Source organism: Ixodes scapularis, unplaced genomic scaffold, assembly GCF_016920785.2.
Source record: "Ixodes scapularis isolate PalLabHiFi unplaced genomic scaffold, ASM1692078v2 ptg000065l_1__unscaffolded, whole genome shotgun sequence".
Taxonomy (NCBI): Eukaryota; Metazoa; Arthropoda; class Arachnida; order Ixodida; family Ixodidae; genus Ixodes; species Ixodes scapularis.
Window position 1 is genome coordinate 457,028 of NW_024609904.1, and position 19,822 is coordinate 476,849.

Here is a 19,822-nt window from a genome sequence, read left to right on the forward strand (position 1 = left end):
CTCCTCCTTCCGTCCTCCTCACCTCCTCCTCTGCTCCTCGTCCTCCCCTCCTTTCCTCTTCCTTGTTCTCCTCTCCTCCTCCTCCTCCCACCTCCTCCTCCTTTCCTTCACGTACTCCTCCGTACCTTCCTCTCCTCCCCCGGAAGGGCACGTCAATTTGCTCGCTATATATTGCGGAGAAACTGATTTTGTTCATAGGTGACGTGACCCCAAGTCATGTGACGTCATTCTCTCCGCTAAATATAGCGGGGAATTGAATTGGTGTTGAGGTCACGTGACGACAACACCAATTCACGCCGATTGCAACGCCGACGCCGCGAAACCCTGAAACGGGCGCCTAAGGGCCGCGCTATAAAAATCTGAACATCGTCATCTTTAACAAAAAAGAAAAAATCATGTATTCACGACTAAACTTTATATTCGCAGAACACCTTATAATTAAATCAGTAAACTAAAAATATGGCACCTGTGTGTGATTCAAGTTTCCCATTGTTATAGATGAGTAATTCTTGAAATTTAGTATACCATGCGGTAAATAGAACCTTCACAAGCCTGCGGTTTAATGAAAGGACTATAAACTAGCATAGCTCAGCAGCTGCTGCCCAGTTTGTGCTCAACATATAAGCCGCCATAGAAGAAGTGATATTATCTTCCAGTCACACCTCACTCCTGAACTCCCCTCAGAGCGAAGTCTACAGCCATGGCCCCAGCATCAGCAATGTTCTGCATCGCGACAGCTCTTGCGCTATTTGCTGGAAGCTATTCACAGGATCCTGCGAGAAAACCTGATAGGAACGGAGGTGAGAAATTTAATTATTAAAAATCTTAAATATCTTCATTCATATATGTTTAATTTCAACGGTTCTTACAGGTGTCAAGCACACTATAAGGATATAAATTTAGACTTTAGAATTACATGGAATCTCAATCCTAGATTTTTGATGTTGAAATTTATGCATTTTCTAAATATAAAATTGGATGACTCAAACACTTAGGTTCAAATTATTTATTTAGAGTCTGTCCAGTTCTCTAATCTCACAATGGGCGTCCTCACCTCAGTCGACGTGTCATTAGATGACTTGTATTTGTTTGCTGATATAATTTGTAGTTGTGTGCGAATCGAATAATCCCCTTATTCAAATTGTATTCAGTTCGAGAATTGCCTGTTCGGAAGTTCCCAATTATTCAGCCCCGGCCAAATATTCGGCCAGACTGCGAATATTAGATCAAGTAGCAAATAATCTGAACGCCGCGCATGCCCTGAGAAATCTGAAGTATATAAGAATATGTTTATTCACCGAAAACTACGTATCTGTTTTTGTTGAACATAAAAAAAACCACAAATTCTGCCTCATGAGACCTTAGCAATTTTGACTCTTTTTCGCTTTTTTTTTTGCCATTCAAGTTGCATGCATCGATTGCAAGTTCCATCTGATATGTATTATCGAGTCATATGCTGTTATATTTTTAAATGTCACCTATCTATGGCCTCAGTATCAGTTGTATCTTTAATACGCTAACGTCATTACCTGCCTACTTCTGAGACCATATTTTCAGTTGCATATTTGTCATGCTGCTTAGTTATGGACCGTTTTCTTGTTTTATTTACTCCTTTTATCGGAGTAATCACTGGTCAATTTGCAATGACTATTTACAAGCTTTTTTTAAGTGCTGCCTCGAGAGATCCAGTTTTATTTACTCCCTAATATGATAGGTCGTCACTGGGCCGAAATATAATAAAAACAATATTATTCGCATGTTCGTCTTTTTTTTCTTTTTTTTTTTTTTTGTTCTGCACACATATTAGATATTTGATTCGATATTCGAAAGGTGCTTTTTCGTAATATTTGTATTCGATTCGAATTCGAGAATATCAATATTCATACGCCCCTAATAATTTGATACATATTTTAGTCATAAGAACCACGCAGGCACGGTCTCTACAGTTTATCGACGTAAAATACTAATTGTGTTTATCAAAGACAGGACAGTAAATGTACTCTGTTTTATGTGTCTCTTGACAGAAGCGTCGAAAAAGTTTTTCTTTTGCATCAATAGTGCAGCAGAGTAAAATAAATACCTTCAATTGGGTTCCATTCCTTGAAAATCACAGCAAAACAATATACACGATTTTATAATTGATTTGGAAAAAAATGTAATACGATCGAGAAGTTCATAAATCGGATGTCACATTGCAAAGGAGAGTACCATATTTCCGACATTTTATATTAGGTAGTTTGGCGGTTGGCATTTGAGAGTGAGCGAGGCGCAGGACTTCCAAATATCTCTCAGGCAGCCTATCGTAAGGTGAACTACACTGCCGTGACGTGAAGGAAATTCTAGAAGGTTTTGGAGCACAAAGCGCGAAACACATGTACGACGAAACCATCCGATCCGACGTCCGACCGCGCAATACGACGGTCGGAGGCGAGGGTTTTCAACGCTCTCCGATGCTACGAACACCCTCTCCCCCCAACGTCATTTCGGCAGTCCGCACGTCGGATCGGAAGGTTTCGTCGTACATGTGTTTCGCGCTTAACGCAGTTGAATATACATTGAAGGGAAAAAAGTTTACATATTTAAATCTAAATATGAGCTTACAGCCCCGCACCCTCTTTGTGTTCGTCGAATCTGGCTTTTTAAGCCGCCGTCCTAATACGTAAGACAAAAGGAACTCTTCAAGACGTGTTTCATCTGAGCGTGACAGCCTGTCGCACTCTTAATGAGGATTCTGTTTGAAGTCGTGTGCGGTGTCACATATGTATAAATCAAATATGCTTCGGGCATGATTGAGGCCTGTCCTCAGATAAGATTGCCATCATAACTGCTACGCAAACCTAGTCATTTTAAGGATGTTTGAGCAATACGAATTGACATTCAAATTTTCGCTGAAAATCCTACCATTGATGTCTTCATGGACGAAATTATCAGTATTGATTGTCCTACAAAATATTAAGTTTGAGAACGGCGCACTCGCAAAAAAAAAAGATTTTAAATAATTAGACTTCACCCACCCACCCAACTTAATGACGTGAACGACGAAATGACGCACTCCTTGCCTTTTTCAAGGAGTTTAAACCGCAAAGATTTGTATATTTTTCTTTATTTCACCATAATTGATTACTGCTATCAGAATCGCGCGTCTGCCAATCGGTCGATCGTACGCTTATTTCGCTGCACACTTGCATGTGTTCTTTCTTCGCGTCCAAGCAACACGTCACTTTTAAGATCGATTTCTTTTTAAGCAGTGTTGGATGTAGGGAGTCTCAAGCCATTTTTTGTGCGATAGCATTATTAATCTATAACTCAAGATTTTAAGCAATGAATGTTCTGGCCCCCAAATGCGAAGTACGTAGTACGTATGGTTGACCATTTCAACTCACTGTGCTTGCGCCTAATTGCGCTGCGCGCAGAAGGAGCGCATTACGCACTATTCCACATTCGCACCCTCTTCGAAGAACCTGACGACACTGATGTCGTCCTGGACGTCGTCCTAGAGGTTTTCCGAGGCACCGTCTTCGACTTCGTCCCCTACAAGGTCCTCTAGATGCCATTCTTAAGGTCGTCCTATAGGTTGTCACATATATTTTTTGACGTCGTTTTCTAGGACGCCGTCCTCGACGTCGTCCTTGAGGTCTTTCTAGAGGCCCTCCTAGAGGTCGTGCCTGATGTCTCCCTTGTTGTGGTCCTAGAAGGGGTCCTAGACGTCGTCCTTGAGGTCGTCTAAGAGGTAGACATCTAAGTACCTGACGCGACCTGACGGCACGTGATCTTTTCACATGATCTATGCACGTGGCTGTACACGAACACATAGCCGGTGTGAAACGTGTGTCAGATAGGCAGTGTGCAGTGATGAATGCTATCGCATTCATGGATAATTACCCCTGTGGTTTCTCCGAAATTCCCTCTATTATCACTATGCTGCTCCATAATTTTCTTTTTTTACTCGGTAAAAAAGTGAGACATTTTCAAATCTCTTTAACGTAAATTTAGAGCGCAGCTCTTGAGGAGGAGGAGGGAAGGCTACGCTCCTCCTCCTCCGCGCCCTCTCCTCCTCTTTTCTCTTCTGCTTCCCACTCCCCTTCTCCTCCTCTTTTCTTCCGCCGTACCTTCCTCTTCTCCTCCTCCAGACCCTCCTCTCCTCCCAGTTTCCCTGCTAAATTTAGCTGAAATATTTACGCCACGTGACCTCAACAGCAATTCAATTCCCCGCTAAATTTAGCGGGAAGCTGAATTCGTGTTGGTGTCACGAGACATCAATTTTCCTACTAAATCTTGCCGAGAAACTGAATTTGTTCATAAGCGACGTGACACCAAGTCATGTGACATCATTTTCTCCTCTAAATTTATCGAAGAAATAGAATAGGTGTTTAGGTCACGTGACGTCAATTTTCCCGCTAAATGTAGCGCGGTTGCACACGACGCCGACGTCGCGAAACCCGGAAACGGGCTCCTAAGACCTAGTGGTCCAGCGCACACCAGATCGGAGCACGTGGAGCGGCAGCTCGCGCTGCAGAACCCAGGGATCCTGGGTTCAATCCCCACCCCTGCCCGTTTCGATCTGGATGAGCATCGATACCGATGTTCGGTCGTGTATCACTACTGCGTGGTGCACGTCAAAGACCACAGGCTAGCGGTTGTACTGCACTGGCTGAATTGCTCATCAAGAGCTGAGAGACAAGTCGCCCGTGGAGGCACACTAAGTTCAGGATGTATAAAAATGCACACACCAATTTACTTGAGTCCCATCAGGAGTGCTAGCACAATTCATAGTCAATCAACAATCGAAGTTTCCGCAGCCAGTTTTAGTGACGCAGGAGGTGCTGTCCCTGCCATATATCTGACGTCGTTCTTGTGTGAGGGGCGCCGGTGATGGGAGCACAGGGTCACTAGAACTCTTTCCGCGCAATCGGTTTTTACGTACGAACATTGCAGAATTTGGCGGAAAGGAGCATAAACTACAGCTGCCCCCCAAATCGGCTAGTTTTGTTGAACCCTGTACATCATACGCACTGTCGGGTTTGACAGTGATGCGAACACTGGAAAGCAAGGCCGGGAACCAATGCCGTACCTCCTATGGGACCCCGGGAAACTGATATAACTGCGGGGTAGAGAGTAGGAGGCTGCGAGGTTGTGCGCACCACTCCGATTTGTTTGAACTTCGCACACCACAACCCACGCACCGACGTCGGGCCGCTGGTGCGCTGGAATTTATGTCACTGTTTGAATTTACTTCGTACCCGATAGTGCCTTAACTATGTCTTACGATTTTCTGCAGCGAACAGACCAAATCGCTGCTATCTCCCATCAGAGAGGGGACCATGCAGGGGATGGTTTGTGAGGCATTACTACGACCATACAAGCTTGCAATGCAAAGAATTTATTTACGGAGGCTGCGGTGGAAATAAAAATAACTTCCTCACAAAAGACGAATGCAAAAAAGCCTGCAAATGAGGTGATTAAAGCTCGTATTTTATTAAAACTTAAGCGACAAGAGCTTTTCGACCGCGATCACGCTGCTTACACATCGAACGAACGACACTCAAATTGCCTGAGCTGCATTTCTTGTATGGCACTCCTGTCAAATTGTGGAATAAAAATCGTCGACAGACGTGTTCCAACCATGCATATTCATGATCCAATCATGATTCGACGATGCGTGAGGTGTTTGCGCAGAGAATTCTTTTAGGTGCCTGCGGAGAAACTCCGTGTTTTTTGAATGATGTGCGAGCGGCGTGATTGCGGCTGAACAGAGATATTGAAATGCCTTTCGAAGGTAGGGCTGCTGCTGGCGCAGAGGCCACCATACACGTTGTCTGTTGATGCTGTCTGAGGGCTAGTTCGGACATTTCCGTGTGAGTGTATACAGGTGCATTACATTCGCTCTGAACACTGGCGCCATCTATCTTATTCTCTAGAGACATTTCCCTTATGGCTAATTAATTTATAATACTTTATACTTCCTTTTTGCTGGTTTGTATCTTTATCTCTCGATGCCGACATATGAGCACTCAACTACATGAGCTTTTAAGATGTTCATTGTGTTTAACTTTCTTTTGGTTACTAAAAGCCTCACTAGAATTTTTATAAACACATTTTCAGCTTCCGAATACGTTTATTTCTAGCCGAAAAAAGAGCACTTGCTCATTCGTTTGTTAGTAATAAAAAAAAGACGACACTAAACCAACCAAGTATAAAGTAACGAGCCACCAGGAACACCGCCTCAGAAAGCTTGTACCAATCAATTACAGGAGCCCAGACGAAGTTATTACTAGATGAACGGTTCTAATATGCCGAGTTAACATGTAATATATTTAGTGATATACGCTTTTATTAGTTATATACAAAGCTTGGCCGTTCAATAACACTAGTGAGACGTAGCATTAACCAGGCTTAAGTCTGACATAAACATATGAATGCATTTATTGACATCTTTTGCTTTAACATAATGTGGATGGTAGCTAAGGTCACATGTGCGAGTTAATATTTTAGGTAGGCACGAGAGTTTGTTTAGGCGATGCGCATTAGAATACAAGCCGCTCACTCCGGTCATCCATGCTGGTGCCCCCATAATGTAGGTCATATTGTTCACACGCAAAACGCTTCCTGTTCTTTTTGATTACTGCCTAGAGAACGCTCGTAATAAACATCTGTCGGTTGTGCGGGATCTTTGCGTTATGGTAGAAAAAAAGCTGAACTTCAACAAACGTGTTGGAATGATCCTGTCAGCCTCCTTTAAAGTGTTGCGCATAGTTACTCGCCTTACTTCTGTGTTTCGCGATCCTTTATGTATTTTGTATCGTAAAGAAGCCTTATTTTTGCCCAAATTAGACTTTGCTTCAGTTGCGTTAGTGCCACCGCTGCTGCGACGTTAAAGCGTGTGCAAAAACGATTTGCACGTACGTTTCACGCGAGACAAGACCTGTCCGAGCCTTACTCATATTGCTGCGAGCGCAGCTGACTAAGCAGGCAGCGCGCTCGTGGCCTAACGGTTATGTCTACAATGTGATGTTCTGGTAAATTCGAGAACCGTGTTGGCTAATTCGAGGTTTGAATGTTCGACACGTCGAACCTTCTACCCCGACCATTCCAGAAGCCCACGCGTGTACATAAGGGGCTTCGCGTGGCGATCCAAAGTCAGTCTCGCCCCAGCGCTCGATCCTGCGGTTTCGCCGACATGGACGCCCGCGACGCTCTCCTGCTTTCTCCTGTTTCCTTTTTGTTTTGTTTGTTTTGGGCACACGTTTGTCCCATTAAACGTTTAGTTTCTTCAGGTATCATTCCTCATCAATTGTCGTTCGTCACAATATGTGAATGTGCTCAATAGCTTAGTGGAGTTAAAAACAAGACGGGGCAGATGTGATCTCATATTTTTGTTCAAGTATTTGCATGGGTATTATGACAGACCTTTTATTGTCTTGCATCAAACTAAATGTGTCCGTTAGGCACTTTAGCAACAAACGCACGTTTGCCGTTAATCGCATGCATCGTTTCTTTCCTGTAGTTCGCATACACAACTATTTTAATCATTTTAATACGCGCCTTGGCTTTTTTAATAAAAACATCACATCATTGAAGAGAAGCGTTGGCAATCTCATATAGTGCGTTGTCGTGGGGTCGTTTTCTGGATTTATTTGTTTACTCGCTTTTACCTTTGTAATGTGACTTGGTGCTCTACCGTCCTGTTCTTCTGGCCATTGCTAAGCACTGAAAATAAATAAACAAATAAGTAAATAAAAACGGCTTGGGCAATCTTAAATTGTGCAGTATTGCTCTTAAGTAAAATAGCGTGTAAACTGTACCCTAATGACACAACGAAGCCTTCAAATTGATAACTCCTTAAAACAGTTTTTTTAGAATACTCAGGGACTATTTTAATTCTTATTTTTAATTCTACTCGGAATGATATTATATCACTATTTCCTAGCTACAGTGATAGAACTAAAATTGATAAATTGTATATCAATAATTTGATCTAAAAAACTGAGTTACTTCATATTTTTTCAAAAAGTTATTGTGTTTTCCAACTTGCGTGCTGCAAAAAGCTAACGTTCCTTTGATAATTTATAACATTTGCACTACACTCGATATCTACCTATATAGCAAAGCAAAAATATATATATAATAACTCTTCAGACCAAGAATATATGTGAATATTACAATCAAGAAATGCGTTTTACCGTGAGGTTGAATACAGAAAATGGCTTCATAGTGAACACCAAGTTTGCTGCGTCAATGGACCAAGCAAAAACCGATTTCTAAATGCTTTAATTGCGTATATTTCTCGTGAACTCGTTTTACATTCTGTGTTGCTTCTCTCAATTCAACATAGTAAGGAAGATCCCCCGTTGCACTCAATTTTGCTTCTTTAACTGAAGTAAGTGCTATTCACTTCTGCACTTTTAAGGCTATTTGGAGGCATTGCTAGGATCTCTAGATGCTATTTATTCAAAAGTGTAATTTATCATTCAAATCATGAAAATATAATTTGCTCCTCAAATAATAATGTTCGCATTGTAGGAATATCGGAATATGATTTTGCAAAGTGCGAGGCTTTTCTGAAGTTCTCGTCCCACTTGTGTATTTCCCGTCCTGCGTGAAGAGTCTTGAGCATTTTGATATGAATGCTTATCCAAGTTGATTCCGGCATTAGCCGATGAGAGAACAGGACATAGCACTACTCAAGATGAGCGAACATAAGCTTCGCCCTGCTCCTCTAAAGCCGTCAGGGACCTTAGCCGCACGAAGCAGGTCATAGGCGTCTCAATAAATAATATAAGGGTGCTAGTGGTTCTCGCAATTCTTTCCTTATTTTCGCCGCCCTTAATACTCGAAATAGTGAGTATATTTATGGTGTAAATCTAGCGGCTTCTTATACCTTTAATATACGAGTCAGAATTACAGTAGACGAGATTAGGTCTACTCAAGTACAAAACCTCTAAGGTCGTCTGAAGCATTATATTTCGCCATGATTTATCCTTTGATTTGTGCTCATGCCAATAAGCGGAATTCATTCGGCTACTTGTGCCATGCCGCTTTAATCACAGTACTCTTGAATTGCACAGCGTCTCTTAAAACACGCACAGCAGAAGAATCCCGCTGCATAAGGCTCTGGTGTGTAACGGCGCGAGTTATTTCCACTCGAGTAATCTTTCATATGTTAGGATTTTGATTAGCATTTTTCTTGCAGGAAAACAAGTCAAAGCCACCTGATTCCATGGAGACGACGTCTGTCTGTTTTGGCGGCTGCAAATCACTTGAGACAGGGCACTAAGGCGAAATAAAGTCTTGCATTCAGAAAAAAAAGATATTGTGAACGTCTATTTTCCCGTTGTTATTTTAGACATGAGAATAAAGACCCGAGTTATTTCAATTTCTGTTGTTTGAGGGTCCTGTAAACTCCTTTGCAAACGTTTCGTATTTTCCGGAAAAAAGAAGGGCGGGCGACGGACCTGATATTTAGAAACCTCTTACTTGGGCCCAGAACTCATGTCAATGGTAAGCTCGAACCAGATTGGTTTGAGGTTGAGACATTGTTGAGCTCAAGGATCTAGAAGTACTAAGAGCCTGACACGTAGTCCTGTCCTTTTCTGTTTCTTCGACTTATATGTTCATTTCTGCCCCAGTCTCAGGTTTATTGAACATGGTTAACATTCACCAGCTCGCCTGCACCCTTACTATAATATGACGAACCATAACCCCAATAACAAAGTTTGCATATACTAGAAACATAATACGAAGTTCCTGTCATTATGAAAGCATTGATTTAATCGAATTGTTCAAGAGAGGCAGCACGCACCAATGTGATTGTGATATGGACTTGAATGCCACATTAAAACGCGCCCTCGAATAGCTTGTCAGGCTCGAGTGGGCGTTTTAGGTGTAGACGCTGACCGCATTTCCTACCTGAAAGAAGTGTTGGAAGTTACGCGCTAAATTTTTGGGTGACCCATTAACGTACTTGTTAGATTCCCTTTGGCTAACAATTTTTTTTAACGATTGTGCGGTATTGCCTATTAAGGTAGGTTGGTCGTCACTCGTTACTTTTGAGTCACGTGATTTATTTTATTTCGTTGTAAAGGAAATTATTCCGCATTCTGTGAAGTCATATAATAAAGACAGAGACCACTTGCGGTAAGAGACATCCGTTTTTAATACAACAATCTGTCGGCGATTGAAGGTTTTAAAACTCTGTCCCAGCTAATTCTACTCCAAGTCTTCTAGGGGAAATAAGACTCTAGTGGACGGTTCGCAAACCGAGTCTCTCGGCGCATTTTTAACTGGGCGCGTTTTCTTCTGACCATACTTTTCCTCACTGATGGCCTTCTTATTATACAAACGACTGGGTCAACTCGTCTGGTTAACAATTAAAGCTTAGTGCTTAGGCCTATGTTCGCACATATACGTCACTGTATCATTCGCAGAGTACAAAGCTTCACCAATCAGAAATAAAAGCAATATATATCTGAGAAATTATCTAAAAAAACATACACTACGAAATCCCACAGTAAAAGTTTTATTATTGTTTAAGTTCCTTTCTGAGGCTTACCGATCTAAAATAATACTGAAAATGTAAAACGAAAGTCACGTTCTTTTTTTTTGAGTAACGGTAACATCGTTACCTCTCCAGGACTGTAACAAATCTCAGTATCTCAAATCAAATCAAATTCAAATCAAAGTTTATTTAACATCACTAAGTACAAAGTACTAAACAAATGATGTATGGAGCTCTGACAAAAAGCCGCAAGGGTGCGGCTTGACTGGGTCTGAGCCCCCTCTGCATATGCATAGTCCCATTGCCATGTAAAAAAAAAAACAAGCAAAAAAGATTCGGCAACAGCACTGGTAATAATACACAATAACAAACAAGTAACGCTACATCAGCATCACTTACTAAACATTAAACAATCAATGCACGCGAAGAGATACAAGGTGAAACAATAGATCTAGATATATAAACTGCATGGAACATGAAACAATTATTTTTCATTTCTAATTATCAAGTGAATTCAATAAAAATGGTAATGTGTAACATAATGATTGATTTCCGTAATTTGTACGTGCATGAGGAATGATCCATGTTTCATTGTGACGTGTGTTATAAATGTTAGTGCTTCTTGTTAATCAAGATAATTGTTCTATGTTGTTGTTATTTAGTTTTTTGCCGGCATAGTACCTCTTAAGCAGTATATCATTATATAAAAAGTGAACTGGACGTACCTTAAGACTCTTAAAAAGTGGTTTGGTATGCGCATCGTAGGGAGAGCCAGTGATAACGCGCACGGCTTTTTTCTGTAGTAAAAAGAGTAAGGCTCGACGTGGTTGTAATCCCCCAAACTAGGTGGCAGTAGTTGATGTGAGAAAGAAACAGGGAATTGTAAATAAGCAATTTTATATTAGTGGGTAGAAAAAACCGTACCTTTGTAAGAATACCTACAACGCGAGAGAGTTTATTAGTGATTATTTCAATATGTTTGTTCCAAACTAAGTGTTCTTCAAATACATCTCCTAGTCTTTTAACTGAGGGCACAATATCCACAGTAGAAGTCCCTGTCATGAGGGGGTTCTCAATATTTTCTTTCTGATTTTTAGGTCTGAAAAGTACAGCTTTTGTTTTGGACTTGTTAATAGCTAGTGAATTCAACAGGGTCCATTGGTTTAATTTATCGAGAACATTATTTGCATGATTTAATAATTGTTTAATATCGGAAGAATTAAAAGAATAAACTCATTAATTTTAACGCAGAACTGTTAATTTTCTGGCACCTAACCATCTCCAGTCGCCAACCAGGTTCGAAAGTATACAGTGGTATAGCTCGCTTACGCTTACGTTTGGCAGTAATAGACGAGCTTACGCTCGTCCATGACTCCGAGCCGGACGCAGACGCAGCTGTCCTGCAGCCTGCTTGTCCACCCACAACGGACGTCTCCGGGCAGCTGTGGAGTGCCGTGAAGACTAAGGTCTTTACTGGCTCCTATAGGGAACTAAAAGAGCGTCTGAGAACAAAGTGGGGTTTCAGGTATGCCTCTGTCAGGATATTTTATAATACATGCTAATATGTAGCAAAACACCAAGTTTAGGACGAAACGAGCCCTATGGCAGCAGCTGGCCGACACCGTCGTCGGAGAGTTCGGCGGCGTTGTCACAGCTGACCAGGCGAAGAACAAATGGAAATCTTCAGAAAGAGCGTACAAGAACGACAAATAAAAAAGACAACAAGTCAGGCTACTCTAGGGTGCATTTCAAATACGAGGAGTACGTACGTTCACTAATTCTTAATATAGGTCATCATTTGTAAACCTGCTGTTTCTGTGGCTTAATGAGCTTCACGACATCCTGGAGAAGGAGCACCACATTGCACCAACCGTGTTTTTGGCGCCGGGAAGAGTCGTTGAGAAGGAAGAAGAGACCAAATAAGCACTTAAAAAAAAAGTAGAATAAAAGTAACATTAAAAAAAATGTTTCAGCACCGAGGTTGAAACCTCCCGAGGGACCAGAGGCAGGACCCTCCTCCCTTGCCTCAGGGCTGGCTCCGCCCTCAAACCACCGTGCTCCGGCCGGCACACCGAGCGAGAAAAAGAAAGAAACCGCCCTGGCCTCGCTGCTCAAGGTGTCCGCCGACTCGGAGGCCAGTCGCAAGCAGCGACACAAGGACCGGATGGCTCTCCTCGAGCGCCTCGTGACTGCTATCGACAAGAGCGCGCCGGCAGAGTAGACGTGCTTCACGCACTTCACTGAACTTGACTACAGTTTGACTGTTTCGCAGGCCGTTTTATTTTTTAGTTTTAATATTTCGACATGTGCACAATTGTGCCGTACGAATAATTCGTTGAAATTGTCTTCCTGATTTTGTTTGCCTGTCCTCTGGAGTTCCCTGATTCATTCTTAGTTTTTAAAATTATTTCCGAGTTTTCTAGGATGTATTTGTTTTACAGACATATCTAGTTTGTTGTTTTGCTGATTGTTAGTTTTGCTGATTGTTAGCCTGAAAATAGCTTGGGGAACAATGTAAGGTTAAGGAGTCAATGGCACTGACTACCTGAGCATGCCCACATGTATGTCTTCTGCGATACGAATGCAGTAGGATATTGGATCAAAATAATACTGTACGCAGAAATGAAGGAACGAAGTAACCCGTTACTTTGTTTAATTGTGTTTTCATCAAGTCAGTACGTTTGATTTTCCAAAGCTCAAGTACCATCTTCGTATGTTCATAGACACACACACATACACAAAAAATACGAATACTATTTTTGGAAGAGCAGGTGTAGATGTCGCTTCCTAACATTCGGTCTTAGCAATGGCCTCTCGGATCCGCTCGGAGAGACTCCTTGTGGCGTCGTCCGGTTAGATCGCGTGGTCGTCGTCGTTGGTGACTTGGTCAGGCGGGTGGGCGTTGTTCAGGTCATCGAAAAAGTATCACTCTGCATTGCAGAGGTTGTGGAGCACGCAGGCGGCCATAACGACAAGGCAGCACTGTCTGATGCTGGCACTGTCGACCAAGTACATTCTCTGAAATCGCTGCTCGAGCAGCCCGAAAGTGTTTACGATTGTCACTCTCTGTTGACAGTGCTTCATGTTATACGTAGTCTTCCAGGTCGGCAGGCCCGCTTTTGAAGACTTGAAGGGAATCGTGACGTATGGCAGCAGGGGATAAGCCGAATCCCCCTGCAGGTACCCACCCGCACACTTGGCTTCCGCGTCCTCCAAGACGGGGCTTTCCTTGAGGACGCGGGCGTCGTGCGCTGAACCGGGGAACCCGATGTAGACGTCGATGAATCGATTCTGATCATTGCAGGTACCCTGCAAAACAATGGAATGAAACTTGTTCCGATTCTAGTAGGAGTGCGGAGACTCCGTTGGTCGCAGAATTTCTACATGGCATCCATCAATCGCCCCGACCGTTTTGTGGGGCCATTTCCCCTTAGTCTTCCTCAGGAAGCCGGCTTGGCTCCTCTGGCGTCTTTCCTGGTCAGGCCAGGTGATTATTTGCGCGCTGATATCGTTCATAAAGTTCAGCATTTTTTCAATGCAGATGTGAACGGACGGCTCTGTTATGTCAAAGCGATCCGCAATCTGGTACATTGTGGCTCTCGTGCCTAAGTAACTAAGCACAATCAGCAACGTCTTCTCCGCCGAAATCTGCGGTAGTCGACCAACGGAATCCGGGTAAAACGCCGAAGCTTCATGTCGACCAGCCAACCCCGCGTGTGTCTCTCTCAAAAGCCTGAAAAACCGCATAAATTCGAAATCGAAGTAGATGTCGATCACCTTTTCGTAGTACAGGGGAACCCTGCTCCTCTCAGTCCGTGCCGAAACAATCGAGGCAAGGGCGATTATGTCGTCGAGCTCATCGAGGCTCTCGTCTTCGATGAGCACTACTGCAGCCGCCAGTAGGTTCTGATGCGACATCGTCATCTTGATCTCGCGAACGTATTCAGGTGTACGTGGTCGATGAAATGTCTATGAAAGCGATCGCAGCACGAAATCAGACGATATACAAAGCAGACATGTCTCAGTAGTTGCTGCACGCACTTTGTAATACAATGTAAAGAAACATACACGTAAACTATTTTGGAAAAGAAAGAAATATAAAAATAACGCAAATGGTCTTATCCAAGCGCTACAGACAAAATTCCATGGCGGCACAGCCAGACGGCAAAAGCAGACGACGCCTTGCGCATCCGTTTTATTGGTACTCCGGAAGTCGATCACAGCGCCAGTCCTAACGCAGTGGCTGCACTGGTTCTGCGCCGCCGCTGTACGACTCCTGCACTCCTCTGAACTCGGACAGAACTAATTCAGAACTTTGTAGCCGAATCGAACAGACCTATCCTAAATTAGGAGAGAAACCGAAATTAACACGTGTAGTAACAAGTGAAGTCCAAAATATAAGTTAGTTCCAGTTTCGTTCCTGAATTAAAGCGTGCCTCCTGGCGAAACTATTGCACCCTTTTTGTGTGTTGTTTTCAAGATAAAAAGATGACCTGCGCGCACAACACCCTAGCTTCCTTCTATAAGTGGGAATAATTTGTATCGCCGAGCGAAGCCAGCAGACAAGACAGGCTCCGCAACTGGAACACCAGCGCGCATATTCGCCCTCACTATAACTGCCAAATTGTTAAACGAGCCGTGCCACTTATAGAGAGTTGGAGTCGCGAATACTTACGACCTCGTCACAATCGAGTAACACAGTGGCCGCCGACAAAAGTAGTACTGCTTTGCATTTATTCTGGGAGGTTGCGTTTGCTACTGAACTCTTCCGTTTGAGAGCCTGTATAGGAGAGTTCATAACTGGTCCTTCGGGGTAACATTGTTTATGGGCCGCGTTTGCAGTAGGAGCTGCGAGGTGGCGAAAGCCTTAATGATCTGGAAACTTTTCCGCCTTTCCTCCTGCTTTCCTCCTCGCCACGCTAAAACGCAGTGAATGGTGCACTGGTGACAGATCGCCGCCAGTAGGTGCCCGCCTTCAAATTGCAAAAGCTCCCCACCACTTGAGATGAATCCTCTGTACAATCTAAGCTCTCCATGTTCTGCTCATGGCTCAGGCCAAGCTGCGTTTCCGTGGAAGACAAAGAAAAATTGAGAGGAGGACGGAGTCTCAAACTTAGCTAAATATGTTGAACAATGCGGTGAAGGCCAACCATTCATCATCAACTTCCGACCGCGCCGGACGTGTACATACATGCACATAGACCAAAGCATTTCTGGCACGTCTGGAACAACTGACTAATGGCGCCATCTATTGAAAAGGCGGGAAACTATATCAGCCACATCGGGGAACAGCTCTCCCCGTGCGCGCGCTCAATCTGGGGTAGAAAGAGCGCATTAGGCATGGCCTCTATCTAACCGCGATGCACAGCCAGCCTTTCTTTGAAGTGTATTTCAAACAGTCATAAAACGCGCTCTCGTCCGCCTGCGGGTCAAGAGATCTCTTAAATTTTCTCAGGACTACACTTCCCTATCGATCAAGGACGTCTGAGTTCCACGGTGTATATCTGGTAATGCACGGTCGAATTGCGCGAGCACACAAAGCCATTTCGAGTTTAATCATATTGTCCACGATTGGTTCAGGAATGCGAGCGACCAGCCACGAAGTCAATTGGCCTTTGAAGTACACCGAAAGGGAGAAGCTGCCCGGGGGCCGGGACCCATGCTAGGACGACAAAGCTTCGACTTGTACAGGAGCGGACAGAGGCTTGCAAAGCACAAGACGTCGAATAGAACGTCGCAAGCATGGCGCCGTTGGCCACAATTATCCCAGATGTAATAGCATCTAATAAATCTGTAACAACGAGTGTGATGAAGCAGAATGCGAGACATAGCACCGAAAAAATCAGCGACACCTTCGACCCTCGAGGGCATACTTTGGAGTGGCTGGAATTGTGCCTGATTCCTTAACGTAGAACTTGAATGTTACGATATTAATGACTTTTGGTAGATCAAAATCTCAAATAAAGCCCCCTAGAGAATTTCTCAGAGAGCATAAAAATAAAAATTTTCTTGGCCCGGTAATTGCGCTCACTATCCCCTGCTGCGAATACTGTCTTTACTAGTGTTGCATTGAGGAGGTTCAGAGCCTCTAGTATTATTTTTCTGCTGTACTAATCGCAAGTGGTAAAGCGTTTAGATATGCTGGGCGATGCCGTGCAGGCTATGCTTACCGGCTTCCCGGGAAACGAATGGAGACTGCGCGGGACACTTTTCTCTGGGTGATTTTTTTAAAAAGTGATCGGTTTCGTGCAGTTTATAGTCGCGGGACCGATTGGAACCCATACCAATGGTTTCCATTTCAGATTTCTGGAATGCGCCGAAGCAACGCAACAAAGCCTCATCTGGTGACTACTAAACACATAAGGAGAACGTAGGCATGTCTCGAAATGTCAGATCACCAGCCATATTGATGCCTACCAAAACCTGTAGTGTTTGGGAACCGGTTCGATGCAGGCTTCTGGCGTTCTTCGATGACGGTACATCATAAGAAAGGTCCGAAATTTGTACAGAGCGTTCTCTGCAATCAGGGTCCTCAGTTTTCTCCAATGCCCGCACCACCGTGTCCCATTCACATCGATCGCTCTTCTGCCACTGAATATCTTGAGCGTCTGAAGATCCGCCGCAGCAGACGAAAGTGGCATCCTGGTCCGAGCGAATCCATTTGTTAAGGAATAAATTAAATTCTTGAGTTGATTCACTGGAGCAGATTACCCCTGACATATAGATGGTGTTAGTCACGGCAAGCAAGGTTGGAGCACCATATCGGCACTAGCGTCACCTACTTTTTACTGAGCTTGATACTAAATAACCATGAATCAGTTTTTATACGTTGAGATTGCCAGCCAGCGCCCGGCTTTTATACTGGGGTGTGCTTGCCTTCAACGCGGACCTTATTTATCCTACTCCTCGGTTTTGAACACACGAAAAACAAAATGCTGTTCCCTGCAGAAAAATGCGCACGCACTTTACGTGTACGAGTAGCTTCTGATGTGGCCGTCGATATTTTAATCAGAAGAACCCGGAATCAGTTGATTGATGCCAAATGACGTTATAGCGTGACATGCTTCAGTGTTTATCTTTCTGGCAGTCCGAAGTAATTTGTCCACGAATAGTAAGACACAATCATTGAGTGTACCCTATCTTTTGGTAAATAATATTTTCATGCTCATTTCTAAGGCAAGATGAGAATGTATAATGTGAAACTTTACTTATTTTCTCTGCTGCTTTATAAAGAAGGCTCTAGTAGATTTCATACCTCAGCACGCAGGTGCGGGAAGATGCCGAAAATACAGTAAAGACGGCCGTGTTGCATTTTATATTAAATAAATGTAATGGTATAAGCCGTTACATTAAAAGGTTTTCCATAATGTATGTGCTATACTTAATGCATCTTTGTCAAACTGAACGCTTCGCATCGACTGGAAAAATGCGCGTGTCATTAAAATATTCTGGTTCGACAATTTTTCCAGCGTGTCTACCCACCGAGCGATGTCCCGTCCATGGACAAGCTGCAAATGTTTAGAACACGTGGTGTACCAAAGGGTAGGTTTTCTATATATAGAAATTTCCTCTAGATGCACCCACGACGAGACTAGGAGATTGACGGTGGAGTGAATATCACTTGAGAAAAAAGGAACTCGGCTCTCTAATAAAATATAATCCAGTCAGTCAAGTGTTCGAAAATTCTAATTGCTTAAAGTTTCGGTTGAATTCTGTTGTGCAAACTTTGCGAAACGTTTTGGCGAAGCCCAAGAATACTGCATCGATCTGTTTCTTGTTACTTACTGCAATCGCAAAGTCATGACACGTCGGAAGTAGAAGCGTTGACACACCGTGCAGAAAGCTGTGCTGTAGGTTTGACAATCTTTTTTTTCTTCTCAAAACTATGTGACACTTTTGCGCTCCACGTGTTTTAAAAATTTGCAAATTGCCAATGGATGGGACATCGGTCGGTGGATAGACACGCTGGAAAAGATATCTGACCAGAATATTTTACTGACACGCGCTTTTCTCCAGTCGATGAGGAGCATACATTTTGACAATTATCCATTAAGTATAACACATACTTAATTGGGAACATTTCAATCTAACCCCTTATAGCATGACATTTATATAATATATATTGCAACCCTGCCCTCTTTAGTGTAATTTTGGCATCTTCCCGCACCTGCGTGCTGAGGTCTGATATCTACTAAAGCCTTCTTCATAAAACAGCAGAAAAAAATTATTAGAGAAGAGCCACATTACACATTGTAATCGTTCCTTAGAAATGAGCATAAAAATATTTTTAACCAAAAGATTGGGGTACGCTCAATGATTGTGTCTCAATATTTTTGGACAAATTACATCGGACAGCAACATCAACACTGAAATATATATCACGCTATAACATCATCTGGCATCAATAAACCGATTCCGGGTTCTTCTAATTTCCATATCAACGGGCCACATCAGAAGGTACTCGCACACACAACGTGCGTGTGCTATTTTCTGCAGGGAACAGCATTTTGTTTTCTTTGTGTTCAAAAACAAGGAGTTGAATCAATAAGGTCCGCGTTGAAGGCAAGCACACCCCAGTGTAAAAGCCGCGCGCTGGCTGGCATTCTCAACATATAAAAGTTGGTTCATGGTTATTTAGTATCAAGCTCAGTAACGAGTAGATGACGCCAGTGCCGATATGGTGCTCCAATCTTTGAGAAGTATGCCCTGTCTGCTTGCCGTGTTTAACGCCATCTATATGTCAGGGGCAATCTGCTCGAGCGAATCAACTCAAGAATTTAATTAATTTCTTCACAACTGGACTCGCTCGGACCAGGATGCCTCTTTCGTCTGCTGCGGCGGATCTAGGACGCTGAAGATATTCAATGGCAGAAGAGCCTTAATGTGAAAGGGACACGGTGGTGCGGACATTGGAGCAGACTAAGGACACTGATTACAGAGAACGCTCCCCTATTGAAAAAGGCCAATATGAACTCGGCTTATTGGAAATATTGTATTCCAATGAAGTTGATGGAAACCAATGAAATCTTATTGTTATCCGATTAACCCGATACGCACGATGGGAATTCATATCGGAGCACAATATCCCGATATAGTATGTGGTTATTGGTATACAACAGGATATTGGAGCACAATGTCCCGATAGAACTTGCGGTTATTGGTATACAACACGATATCGAAGCACAATATCCCGATAGAACTTGTGGTTACAACACCATATTGGAGCACAATACCCCGATAATGCGTGGTTATTGGAATAGAATACGACATCGCGTGCCTTTTGGTGACCGATATGAACATACTGTACGGCCTCACGATATATAAATA

The 19,822-nt window shown here is 43.2% G+C and overlaps 1 pseudogene; it reads right to left on the reverse strand.

The window, feature by feature from the left end:
- Window positions 1–13,420: 13,420 nt before the first annotated feature.
- Window positions 13,421–15,293, reverse strand: LOC120849330 (annotated as a pseudogene).
- Between the last annotated feature and the right edge of the window lie 4,529 nt (window positions 15,294–19,822).